General features: G+C 42.7%; 1 protein-coding gene across 2 annotated transcripts in view; it reads right to left on the bottom strand.

Moving 5' to 3' along the window:
• rad54l2 (RAD54 like 2) overlaps window positions 1-12,148 on the bottom strand; it is a 202,173-nt gene extending 190,025 nt beyond the window's left edge. For both annotated transcript variants that reach the window (XM_059944447.1, XM_059944448.1), the window contains exon 1: window positions 12,026-12,148. The gene's annotated coding sequence lies outside the window, so the exon portion shown is untranslated. The remainder of the gene's footprint in view (window positions 1-12,025) is intronic.
• Between the last annotated feature and the right edge of the window lie 1,066 nt (window positions 12,149-13,214).

Here is a 13,214-nt window from a genome sequence, read left to right as displayed (position 1 = left end):
GGGCCGAATGGCCTACTCCTGCACCTACTGTCTATTGTCTAGATGCACAAGCCTCCTCAGTACAATATGGAGAGCAATCTATTGCCCATATACCAAGCTCCTCTTCTCTGACAAACCCAAAGGAACAGCAGACTGATACAATTTGGTACCAGCAGTGCCTCAGGAGTTGCCAGTAAGGATTGAATTCAATGTAGCACTGCTTTAGGGACTCCATCTCAGGATTTTTCCCCCCTCAGGGTTTACCCATAAGCCTTCCCCATGACTGGGCATAGCTGCAAGACAGCAGAGATTTGAGATCAGTTTTCTTTCTCATAGATGAGCTACCAACCATGCCTGACGGGCCCACCTGCCTGAAGCAACCTGGTTTTAAGGCTCCAGTAACCCACCTTTGCCCCTTCTATCAATAGAAACTGTTCCGCCGGGCTTAGAAGCTAAGCCACACATGAAAGCTAGGAAGTGGACTTGGTTGTCAGAGCTATTGAGGCACGCACCATCAGGAGCATTTAATACGTAGTGGGAAGTTGTCCCTATTACCATCCCCAGCTACAACAACCTTAAGCAAGTCACTCACTCAGGGTTCAGCATTGGAAGGATAAAACCTCTCACTCTTTAAGGTAACGGGGTGGGGGGGGGGGGAACTTGTCTCTATTTGAAAGACACAATTAAGGTAACTAAAAAACTGGGCAGATGATGGGAAAAAAAATTCCTAATCAGTGAGGATTATAATTTTGTTTCCATTGCCTGCAAGAGTGCTGAAATCAGATTCAACTTTAACTTGAAAATTTGAAAATAGGATTGAATTGTTTAGCTTTAAAATTTTGTATTCGCCTGACATTTTTTTAAGTCTTTAATAAGACTTGCAAAATGGGTTAATTTTGGCTTATTAACTCCATCAATGATATACATCAACATTTGGTCTCTGCAAACACAATTTAACTGAAATAATTGACCTAGGCTGATACGATTATGCCTTGGCACACGATCTACAAATTCTATAGTGAAACTGTTCTATGATTTGAACTTAAATAACGTTGTCGTAGGAGCCATGTATCTATTTTCTGTCTGTATTGTACATTGTGGCGTGTTTATTATGGTGATTTGTCACATGGGTTGGGGTGTAGTAGAAGCAAATAAGTACAATTATGTATTCCTGCTTTGTCTGGTCTAACTTACAGGGGTGAGCCACGGGGAATGGTACTTTGTGTTGATCGCTAACTGCATTTAATTACATGAACTAGATCACTAAATTTGATTGAATATGTTAATGCATTAATTGAAGCGCTCACTTTCTTCATATCACTGAGATCATTATTAGACCGTTATATCACTAATTTAGTTTTGTTAGGTATTTTAAAAATTGCTGTAAAGTCGTTCGTCTTTGCTGGTTTTGTATAAAGGATTGAACGTACTTTTTTGGATACAGAAATTCGTTATTCGGAAGTGCCAATCATCAGTGACAAAAATCGCTGCTTTTGAACACAAGCATACACAACTGATGCCATTTAAAAATTTTGTGCTCTAAGCATGGTATAGTATCTAATGACCACACAAGTGCATGTGACTGACGGTAGTTAGAAACTACTTAGCAACAATTTGCTGTCTCAAATAAGTGGCACAGTGTCCCAAATAAACAAAGGGAAATTCCAGATATTTTCTTGATTACTTTTTGTTCTTTAAGAGTTCTCCCAAATAAGCAGCTAATCAACACAAGAAATTCTGCAGATGCTGGAAATCCAAAGCAACACACAGACAAATGCTGGAGGAACTCAGAAAATTAGGCAGCAACTATGGAAGTGAATAAACAGTCGCTGTTTCGGGCCAAGACCCTTCTTCAGGACTGATTAATCCAATTAATCAACTGGTTAATTGGCGACTGCTCCGATTAACCGATGGCCCAATCAACCAGAATCCACCCTATACAGAGAAAGATTTCACATATAGTATTCAGAAAGGAAAATGTAAAAGCCAATCATACAGGGTTTACAAGCCTGTACAGAATATATGAAAAAAAATAAAAGTAACATTTCAGAAGCCCTATTTGGAAATTTTACACTAAAATTAAAACCCCAATGATAAACATCTTAAAGGAAAACTGAAGAGCTTTGAGAAAAGAGTGGGAGCAGAACTAAATGGGATGCAATTTCGATCAGCAGGCAGAATGAAATGAATGGCCCTTTTCTGCAATTTAATTTGCTCACATCATAGCTATTTTGATGAACATTTGAAAATGTAATATATACACGTACTCCACAACAACAACCTGGGCAGTTACAAAATTATTCAATAAATATAACCAACAGCCATTAATGCCAGAACTCCCAGTCAAAGGAAACAGCCATTCCAAATAAATCAAGTTCAACTTGTGATTCACTCTGATGATACAACTCCTGGCCATGGATATTAGGTTTCCACAAAGTACATTCAAACCTTGCAGCTTGCATGGGAAACAGTGACAGTCAGAGAATAACTACAACTCACTTAGCAGAGCCTTGTCAAATTTCTCTACCAAAAGCTTTATAACATGTTACATATATCATCGATACTACGCTTATTCTTAACTCTGGACTCATTCTCATTGTCGAGTTCCACTGCACAAAGTTTATGTAACATTTATATTTAGTACACAAATCTCTGATAACTTTCGAGCAGTGTTACAAAAGCTTTCTTTGGTTTATTTGTGGGTGGGAGGGAGGAACTGGGCTTACTTTGCTGCTGCTGTTGTGTTGTTTGTTATGTTCTGCCGAGCATTGTAGGCATGTTATGTTGGCACTGGAATGTGTGATGAAACTTGTGGGCTGATCCCAGCACACCACTAATACAAAGCTAATATAAAGCATTTCCTGTATTTAAATAAAACAAAATCTTGAATGGACTTAGTTGATTTTGCTGACCATCTCTTCCTCAGTCTCCCTCATGTCCTCACTCTTCTTTGGACAATCCCCTAGCTTCTTCCCATTTCCCATATCACTCCCACCTCCTTGTATGCCCCACACACAATATTATGACTGACCAAAATCTTGGGTAAAATGATTGGCTTCAAGGTGAAGAGGTAGACATAGATTTTGGAAGGAAATTGGGCAGCTGAAGACATGGTTACCAATGGTAAATTAAAATTGGAACATGCAAGAAACCACTATTGGAACAGTGCAAAGTTCTCAGCAGTTATAACATTGAATGAAAGTGAAGTGGTAGGTAAGGGTAGCAGGAAGGAAAACAGAGGTGCACATCATGTGTCAGGGGAGAAAGACAGGCGTGGGGTTTTAGGAATCAAATGGAAAGAATTTAATGGAAAACATGACTGGACTGATGCTGATAGGATGGCAAATCAGAATGACACTATAAAAATTACAGAATAAAACTACAGGAAAAAGTAATCTACAATTTTTTCAATTGAACAGACAACCTAGCTACAAGCAGGGCCACAGGCGCACTTAAGAGATCTTGGCACAGCCATAACAGCAGGAAGTGCTTACTTAGGGGACCAGATGGTAAAGATGAATTCTAAACTGTTGAAAAAGAATTCAGCTGTCCCATGAGCAAAGCTGGAAAAACAACCTGAACATGTGTCACTGAATTTATCATTTATTAAACAGCCAAAGCTTTCCACACAGAAACACAAATACTGGGTTCACCACATTTGTCTTATTAATCTGCACAATATTCATTTCACACCATCATTCCTTAAAAACAATTCCTTCCACAGGACGCCAGTAATTTCTAATTGATAAATGTTCACATTTGCAGATTTGTCCATTTAACACTGAAAGGAAATATTGTCCATTGGAGTTCTTTCAATAAATCTTATGTTCAAAACCATCACCTGATTCCTGCTGTTACTTTCTCTAGCACCCTACAAGCCCACGTTACCCAATTACACCGATGTGACTGATTAACCTACTAATTCATACATCTTTGAAATGTGGGAGTGAACTAGAGCACCTGGAGGAAAGTTGCATGGTCAAGGGAAGATCATATCTACTCCTTACAGACAATGGCTGGTATTGAGCCTGGGCCACCAGTGCTGTAACAGTGTCTCTAACTGCTGTGCAATCATGCTGCCTCTGACCTTTGTCTTGAGAATTTTTTTCCTGTCTTCACCGATTTGGTATTGTTACGAATGTGCCACAACTCTGAGGGGCCGAAGGGTACAAAGTGGCCCCCCCCCCCCCTTTTTGAGAATCACAAGATCGCTATTAATTCGGGTCTGGGACACAGGAAATGAGAGAGAAACAGGCAGAATCCTCAAGGTTTGGAATGTGTCCTGGCCTCAGCGAAACAAAAACCCCTGATAACGGCTATTGTCTCTTGGAGACGGAATTGTGTATTGAGTACAGTACTATTCATTGAAGCCCTCAGGGGACGACCAGAATGGGCTGGTTGAGGGATTGCATCAACCCAACCTGACTGACATCTGAGACCCTGTGAGTAAGGATAAAAGAGGGTCTGGGGAACAACCCCTTTAGACGCACCAGGAGAAATGCTAGAAATCCCGTGACAGCGTTTAATAGCGACAGCCGGTGGGGGCTTGTGTGCGTCCTTCCCTTGCCTGGGATTGGCGGCCTCGCCACGGAAGAACGGCTTTAGCTAAAGGAGAGGCCACAAGTGAACGGCCACACCAATGGGACTCCTGACAGATCGAAATCATAAAAGGAAAGCTGGCAAGTTTCTCAAAATCCCTCTCTCTCTCTCTCCAACGAAGGCTGCAGCCTGCATGAACTGAGTGACTTTTATATTTCCATCAGACAATACATTTATCCCCTAGACAACGATAGAGCTTATTTCTTATTGATTATTATTATACCCGCACTTTTAGATTTAGTATTGATGACGTATATTATCTGTTTATTTGCATTGATATTATTTTTGTGTATTTTTACTGATAAATCCTGTTAAAAATAGTATCATCAGACTTCAAAGGACCTCTCTATCTTTGCTGGTAAGTGACCCAGTTATGGGGTTCATAACAGTATGCACTCTGTAATACCTTTAATGGCAGCTCATCTCCACTGTGTACTCAGATACACTTCTTGGATTATCCCTGCTGGTTAGGGATGATTTGTCTCCACGCCAGTTCTGAGGGGTGCAAGATGCTTGTGGGTGGACTCTTTAAATATGAGATGTCGTTGTTCATCAGTGGCTTGACAAATGACATCTCGGTACAACGACAAGGAGATGTTTATAATGCAGACTCTATTGTTCAGAGTTTATATACACATTTACACTAAGCACTTACATGCACTCTAGCTTCATACAGTTACATGACCTTGGACAGCCCTCCTTCTCCGCAAGGGATTGGTTCTGGGGCCCCTCGCGGATACCAAAAAACGCAGATGCTCAAGTCCTTTATTCAGCCTGTCTAAAAGCGGTGGACCTTAGGACCCAGCAGAACCTTGGACCTTGTTTAACCTGTCTCAGTGCGGTGGACATTAGGACCTGGCGGCACAGTTCTGAATCCCTCAACACCCTTCTCTGCTTTGTTCCACCATCAATCCCTGCCCCTGTCCCTTCCCCCTCACCTCAATTTCCTCCACTGTTTGCTCCATGCCCTGCAGGGCTTCTCCACCCCCCCCCCCCACCCGCACTTAAATGCTGCTGGCTACTCATGCTCTCCAAGAGCAAGGCTCCTCTCCTGACTGCTCCTGCTTGCCTTTCTGACAGAGGCTCTGTTTCTTCATGTTCCTCACGTTGGCAAGAATTCCTCCACTGTGTACCCTGATATCAGCAGGAGCTCCAGGTCCTTAATGCATAGTCATAGAGGACAACAGGACAGAAGCAAGCCCTTCTGCCTATTCCACCTAGTCCCATCATTTCCCTCATATAAACCAGCAACAAATCCACAGATTTGGACTACATATTCTGTATTATTCTCAGTAACTTCCTTGTGTACACCTGCCCAAGCAGGAACCTTACAGCCATATACCTTGATACTAACAGAAAAACATGTGCCTTGGAGTATAATACATCACATACCCCGATACCAACAGGTATGATCTCCTGTGTACCCTCATGCTATTTTGAATTTGGAGCAGGCTGACACATCTGGACAGCCTATTTGTAACATTCTAAAAAGGATTTCTATTTATTCAGCTCTAGATTCTTAGAACATTACAAAGCTCTTTGATGGCCTCTGTTGTGATGAGATTTTCTGCATAGTTATAGTTATTACTTCGTGCCTTTTGTTTTGGTGACTGCTGCAGCAGAATTTCACTTACCTCAGGAAGTTGTGTTTCTATACCATATTTATCGAAAGTGTCATGAACCTTCAGATTTAAGGACTCACTGCACTTGACAAATTGTAAGCTTAATCAAATGTTAAACCTGGATTTGTGCCCCAGCTGTTCAAAACTTAGTCCGTTTTAAGCAACTGAATGAGCACAGTTAAGAGGACAAGTTAGGGGTTAAGCAGCCAGAACCGGTTAGGGCTTTATTCCTTGGAATGTAGAAGATTAAAAGGAAATTTGACACAAAATTATGAATGGTATAGATAGGGTAAATGTAAGCAGGCTTTTTCCACTGAGGTTGGGTGGGACTACGAGAGGTCATGGGTTAAGGGTGAAAGGTGAAAAGTTTAAGGGGAACATGAGGGGGAAACTTCTTCACTGTGGGGGCCGTGAGGATGTGGAATGAACTGCCAGCACAAGTGGTGCATGCAAGCTCAATCTTAATGTTTAAGAGAAGTTTGTACAGGTACATGGATGGTAGGGGTATGAAAGGTTATGGTTTGGGCAGGTGGATGGGGTAGGTAGTTTAAATGGTTCAGCATGGACTAGATGGGCTGAAAAGCCTGTTTGTGCTGTACTGTTCTATGACACTATAACATGGTAATGTAATGGCTAGTGTAACTTAAATACACGACCAACAACCAGGTTCAATTCCTGCCACTGTTTGTAAGGAGTTTGTTTCCCCTTCGACCACACAAGTTTCCTCCAGGTGCTTTGGTTTCCTCCCATATTCCAAAGACATATGGTTTAGTTGGTTTATTACACACAGTGCAAGCCCTTCAGCCGCAAAGTTGCACCAACCTCTTAACCTACTTTAAGATCAATCTAACTCTTTCCTCCTACGTAGCCCTCAATTTTTCTATCATCCACATGCCTAAGAATTTCTTAAGTATCCTTAATGTATCTGCCTCTACCACCACCCTGTGTAAGAAACTTACCTCTGACATCCCTTTTATACTTCCCTCAAATAATGTTAAAATTATGCCCCCTCATAGTAGCCTGGGAAAAAGTCAGATATCCACTTGATCTATGCCGCTTATCATCTTGGACTTTTCTTTCAAGTTATCTCTCATCATCCACTACTCCAAAGACAAAGAAGCCCCAGCAATGCTCAACCTAGCCTCATAAGATATGAAGCATCCTGGTGAATCTCTTCTGCACCTTCTCTAAAGCTTCTCCATCCTTCCTATAACAAGGTGCTCAAAACTGAACACAGTATTTCATGTGTGTTCTAACCAGGCTTTCAGAGCTGCAATATTACCTCTCAACTCTTGAAGTCAATCCCACTGACTAATGAAGGACAACACATCATTCACCTTCTTAACCACTCTATGGTTTTAACAAGTTATTCCAAGTGTGCCAGATAAGCATGATAGAAGATGATTTGTATAATAATACTCAATTTGAGCTGAACAGTAGTTTGCTCTGGAATCAAGATGCTATAGTATCACAGGGCTCCACAGTATTATGGACCAATAAAAAAATTGCCAAATGATTTACGTGCACAGAATGCCATGTGGATCATTATCAGGCTCTCCGCTCCCAGTCTACCTCACTCTACCAGGGCCTGCAACAGGTTTGATGGTACAATTCTCGCTTCACTCTGCCAGTGTAATTGTGTGTAATCTCAGTGTCAAGAGAATGTTAATACAGTGAAAATTTCCTTTGAACCACTTAACATTAAAACCTAAAACGTTTTTAGAATCACAGGAAAAAAAACAGAAACACTAAATGTTTCAAGGCTAGCCAAGGGTTAAGGATATTGGAACAAGTTTGACTCCCTGAATGCCAGAAAGGAAAGGCATGATAGGTAAATCTTATAAACATCCACCCACATCGATGACGTGACCTTCGGCAGAAATCAAAGCTTCCCAGAAACTCAGGCCTATTGAAAGTTACTAATCATCACTAGAGTCAAATAATCAAGTTATCACCTTGTGGAAAGCAAAGTTGCCTTGCACCCTTTTGATTTCTTTTCTCTTCATTCTAAAAGCCAACAATGGATCAGAATGCAAAAATGAGCACTGAATCATCAGCTACAATTTTGCAAATTACCTGGTTCATCAGATTTTAGATAGAATCTCTTATTGTACAAAAGATCAGAACTTCAGTTTTTTCTAAAATATTTACAGATTTTTACCACTTTGTAATGAAACTAACACGTGATACCAATGCAACAAGAGTGAATCTGCAGATGCTGGAAATAAATAAAAACACAAGATGCTGGCAGAACTCAGCAGGCCAGACAGCATCTATGGGAGGAGGTAGTGATGACGTTTCAGGCCGAAACTCTTCATCAGGAGTCACTGAAGGGTTTCGGCCTGAAACATCGTCACTACCTCCTCCCATAGATGCTGTCTGGCCTGCTGAGTTCTGCCAGCATTTTGTGTTTTTATGCAATACCGATACAGACTTTATTGCAAACCTTAAATATCAGTTCAAATGCTAGGCAAATCAACTCTGACTTAAATGAAGGTAAACTATCAAGTCTAAGAAGATGACATAAATAATTGATAATGAAAACAGTTAAGAAAAAGGGAAAGCTAATAATTAGCAATCAATTTGTAGCACCATAGGACCTTCATCTGACCACGTGTCAGACAGAAGTCAACAAAATGGACACAATACACAAAATAAACATGAGCAACACACACAAAACGCTGGAGGAACTCACAAGCCTGGCAGCATCTATGGAAAAAAGTACAGTTGATGTTTCGGGCCAAATCCCCTCGGCAGGACACCTATTCTGGGTTTAAACAGGCAAGTCCATAACACACGTTTGAAAAAAAACCTTGTTTTTAAAAGTAACACCTTGCAAGATTGCCTGTGAAATTTGATGGAAATACTTGTAAACATGTAGTTCTCTCTCAGTTTAGCTTCTGTGATTGCTGATTGATCAGTTTCTTCTGCTATTTTTCTTATGGCAATGTCATAAATAAAGTTCTTTGCATCTGTCACCAACCAACAGGTCACAACTTCAACAAACATTCACACTAGTGTCCAATGCAAATATAACCCAAAGTCATGGTCAATGGCAACTGCGTATATCTGCTGTGCAGCACTGAATTCTCAGTTCAATCTCTAATGCTGTGACAGAGCTTACCTTTGTCAAATCTCTTGTACAACGATCAAGAAAGCATTTATCCAATTTGTATGAATAGTATTATCCACAGGCAACTACTTTCCTTCAACCATTCAGTTACTGAAAACCCCAATTACTACCATTTAGAGCATGGACAACCTTGACCACTTTGTAGGAAAAAAGCAGGCTTACTGTTCTAATTGTGTTCCTTCTTGTAAAAGAATTCAAATAACTAGTTTTCATTAAGAAAACTGTTTCTATACTACATGGTTGTAATGTCACAAGTTGTTCTTTTGCATTTGTGCCTATATGTAATTACATATGACCAATGAACAAAACTCTGATTTTATTGCCTGTCTAGATTTAGAAGCTTGAATCCAGTCAATGTTGCGTGCACCATGGCATCAATGGGTTTATTTGGTCTCCAAGTACTTTACGAGTTCTGTTCTAATGACATCCAATGCCAAATTTGTAGCCCAATTTTGACATTTCAACACGATGCCAGCTTCTTCCTTTCTGCCATCCAATTTCTAAATGGACATTGAGTCCATGAACACTACCTCATTTTTTTAAAACTTGTTTTTGCACTTATTTTAACTTTAATTGTTTAATATACATATATTTTCAGTAATTCAGTTGATTTCTAAATTTATAATGTACTGCATTAAACTGCTGGTGCTAAGTTAACAAATTTCGCAATATATGCTGGTCATATTAAAGCTGACTCTGATCTCCTTTGAACAGAGAATAGCAGTTTTGGTTATGTAAGACATTCAAAGGAGAAATTAACTGATACGAGGATGCCATTAAAGTCCATTGGGAACAATGTAAAATAATGATCTTCAGATATTACAGAGTACAACATTTTTCATGTCTTCCTAAAATCAAAGTATCAAGTGTCAGCTCTCATGTTGTTAACAGAGATACAAAGAGTCAAAAGAGAGGCAGAGTACAAATTGAGTTGTTACCCAGTAGCAATTCTCTAGACTGTAAGCTACCTGTAAATTATTATTTTCTGCCTATGATTCTCAACCAGAATATCAAAGTCAAATGTAGACACAAAATAGCTTATTTAATAGAACACTTAGTTAGTATTACTGTTTTTTTTAAAAGATCTAGGCCTGAAGACTATTCCTCTGAAGAACCATTGTTGAGATGAGTCTTCAAAGTACCAGATAAACATTAAAAAGCCCAATGCAGTATTCAAAGAAGAAACTTATTCATCTTCAGCAAACAATGAAATACCATATCTGGTAATCTCATTGTAAGATGTTCCTACTACACAGACGGATGCAACTTCTATGCTACAATAATGACTACAATTCAAAAATGAATTGCATGTCATTTGAAGTGCCTCAAACACATAGCATGGACAGCATCAATGAAAATTCACCCACAAGTGTAACACACAAATATTCACATCAATAGATGCAATGACTTTCTGGTACTACATATGCTACACTATATAGATACTTGAAAAGAAAACAGAATGCCGATAAATCAGCAGATTAAGTTCAAAAACACACGCAGCACATCATAAAACTATACGACACAGGGAGCACCATTTGACCCTTCAAGTCTGCTCTACCGTTCAATCATGGTGCATTTATTGGCCCTCACACCTCAAATTTCCTGCAGGACAGGCAGGAGAGAGGGGGAACAGGACGGGGGGGGGGCAGACAGGGTGGTTGGGAGAGAGGAAGGGGAAGCTGTACCGGGGGGCAGGTTGGGGTGGAGGCCGGACAACGGCGTTGCGGGGAGGAGGGGGAGCCGGGGAAAGAGTGGATAGTTGGACATTAGGGAAGGTGAGGGAGCGGGAGAGCGCAGGGTGGAGGGTGGGAGGACTGAGGTGGGAGTAGAAGACCCGGGATGGGGGGGTGGGGGGAGGACCAACCAGATGGGGGCGGGGACAGAGACCCAGTCGGGAGGGGTAGTTGAACTGTGGGGAAGGTGAGGGAGGACTGAGGTGGGAGTAGAAGACCCGAGGTGGGGGGGTGGGGGGAGGACCAACCAGATGGGGGCGGGGACAGAGAGCCAGTCGGGAGGGGTAGTTGAACTGTGGGGAAGGTGAGGACTGAGGTGGGAGTAGAAGACCCGAGGTGGGGGGAGGGCCAGCCAGACAGGGGGAGGAATGGGGGCGGGGGGGGGGAGGAATGGGGGCGGGCGGGGGGGGGAGGAATGGGGGCGGGCGGGGGGGGGAGGAATGGGGGCGGGCGGGGGGGGGGGAGGAATGGGGGCGGGGGGGGGGGAGAGCCAGACGGAGGGTGTCCGAAGTCGGGAGGGGTAGTTGAACTGTGGGGAATGTGAGGGAGAGGAAGCGTGCAGGGTGGCGGGAGGGTCTGAGGTGGGAGTGGAAGACGCCGGGGTGGGTGGTTAAGGAAAGGTGGTAGAGCAGAGTGTAAGACGCCTGGCAGTGTTTCGGGGAAGAAAGGAGTTAACCGTCGCCCTTCTTGCGATCTCGGGACTGGTACTCGCCTGTCAAATTATTAAATAGTTTCCTGTAAAAACCACCCCGCCGCCTCCTTCTCGTCTAGGCCCTCTCCATTCCTCACCCCCAGACCCGTCCACTCCTCGGGCCCGGCGCCGCCTCCTTTGTTCCCCGCTCTACCTTTGTCTGCAGCAGGGGCCGCTGCGGGTTGGCGTTCCCCACGTCCGCCAGTTTTGCGACTCCATCCCGGCCCCTTTCACCACCCCTGTCGTAGCCCGGTACCCACACACCTACCTCAGGCCCAGGACCAATTTCCTTCGGCAACAGAGACGCGTTAATCGATCACAAGATACGGCTCCGGTGCCAGCTTCAACCTCCCCGGGAAACACTGAACTCGGACAAATGGTCCGGGGCCGCGAGTGCGCCGCCAGGCGGCCCGGGCCACCATAGGCAGGTAGAGCACTTCCTGCCGACACCGCCCCCTGCCGGAGCCTGTGTGCAGTGCCCAGTGAATCCGCCACCCGGCTGGGACCTGCGGCCGTTCCCTCAGCATCGGCAGTACCTCCTTCTGACACTGGAGCCCATGAGCGCTCCCCAGACCCATGTCATCTTCCAAGAATCAGTGGGATACACCCATGGTTAACCCATACAGCATTCCCTTGGGCTTCTCCTTCCAACTAACCTCTCACCTTCATATTCGCCCTGGACATCGGCACCCACTGGATATACAAAGCACATGGCTTCAGTTTCCAAGGAGGTGGGTGATTGATTTGAAATGTCAACTGACGGATCTACTAAATATTTACAGCAATTATTCGCTTCAATGTCCAATATCTGCATTTTTTTTGTTTTCTGCAACCAATGCAATACTCATATAGACTAACACTTACTGGCTTTACAGGGATACTCTCCCCCTGCATCTATTGGAAACAATACCCAACTCTCCCAAGATATCGACTCCTACCGGAAATAAATTAAAATTCATTAAGAAGACGTAAAGCTGCTGGGAACAAAAATATCAAACCACAGCATTAAACCACAGATACAGACTGCCCCGGCATACATTTCAGGTTTCTAGAAAACGCAGTTTGTAATGTTCTTTAAAACACAACTGTCCCTCGACACTGGCAGCAAATAACCAATATTAAGCTCTCCCTGGTCTCTAACTCCTACTGTAAATAACGCCTTAGGTGCTGATTCTTACTGGAAAAGAAATTAAACTCTCTCTGGAGAAAGTCACTAATGGAAATATTTTGCAATATTCCCTCAGCACCGAGACCAACTGCAAACACAACGCAAACACTCTGGACACTGATACCTTCTGTTATCAAAATACACTAAGTGTTCACCCCAGAAACAATGTATGTGTCCTTATTATCTACCTGCATACACTTTCTCTATAACTGCAACACTTTAATTTATATCTCATTTACACCCTGTTATTGTCTCTCAATGCACTGCTGTGATGAACTGATCTGTATGG

The sequence above is a fragment of the Hypanus sabinus genome, chromosome 19 (genome assembly GCF_030144855.1).
Source record: "Hypanus sabinus isolate sHypSab1 chromosome 19, sHypSab1.hap1, whole genome shotgun sequence".
NCBI classification, from domain to species: domain Eukaryota; kingdom Metazoa; phylum Chordata; class Chondrichthyes; order Myliobatiformes; family Dasyatidae; genus Hypanus; species Hypanus sabinus.
The sequence above is the reverse complement of the archived record's forward strand: the minus strand, read 5'-3'. Positions and strand labels throughout refer to the sequence as shown.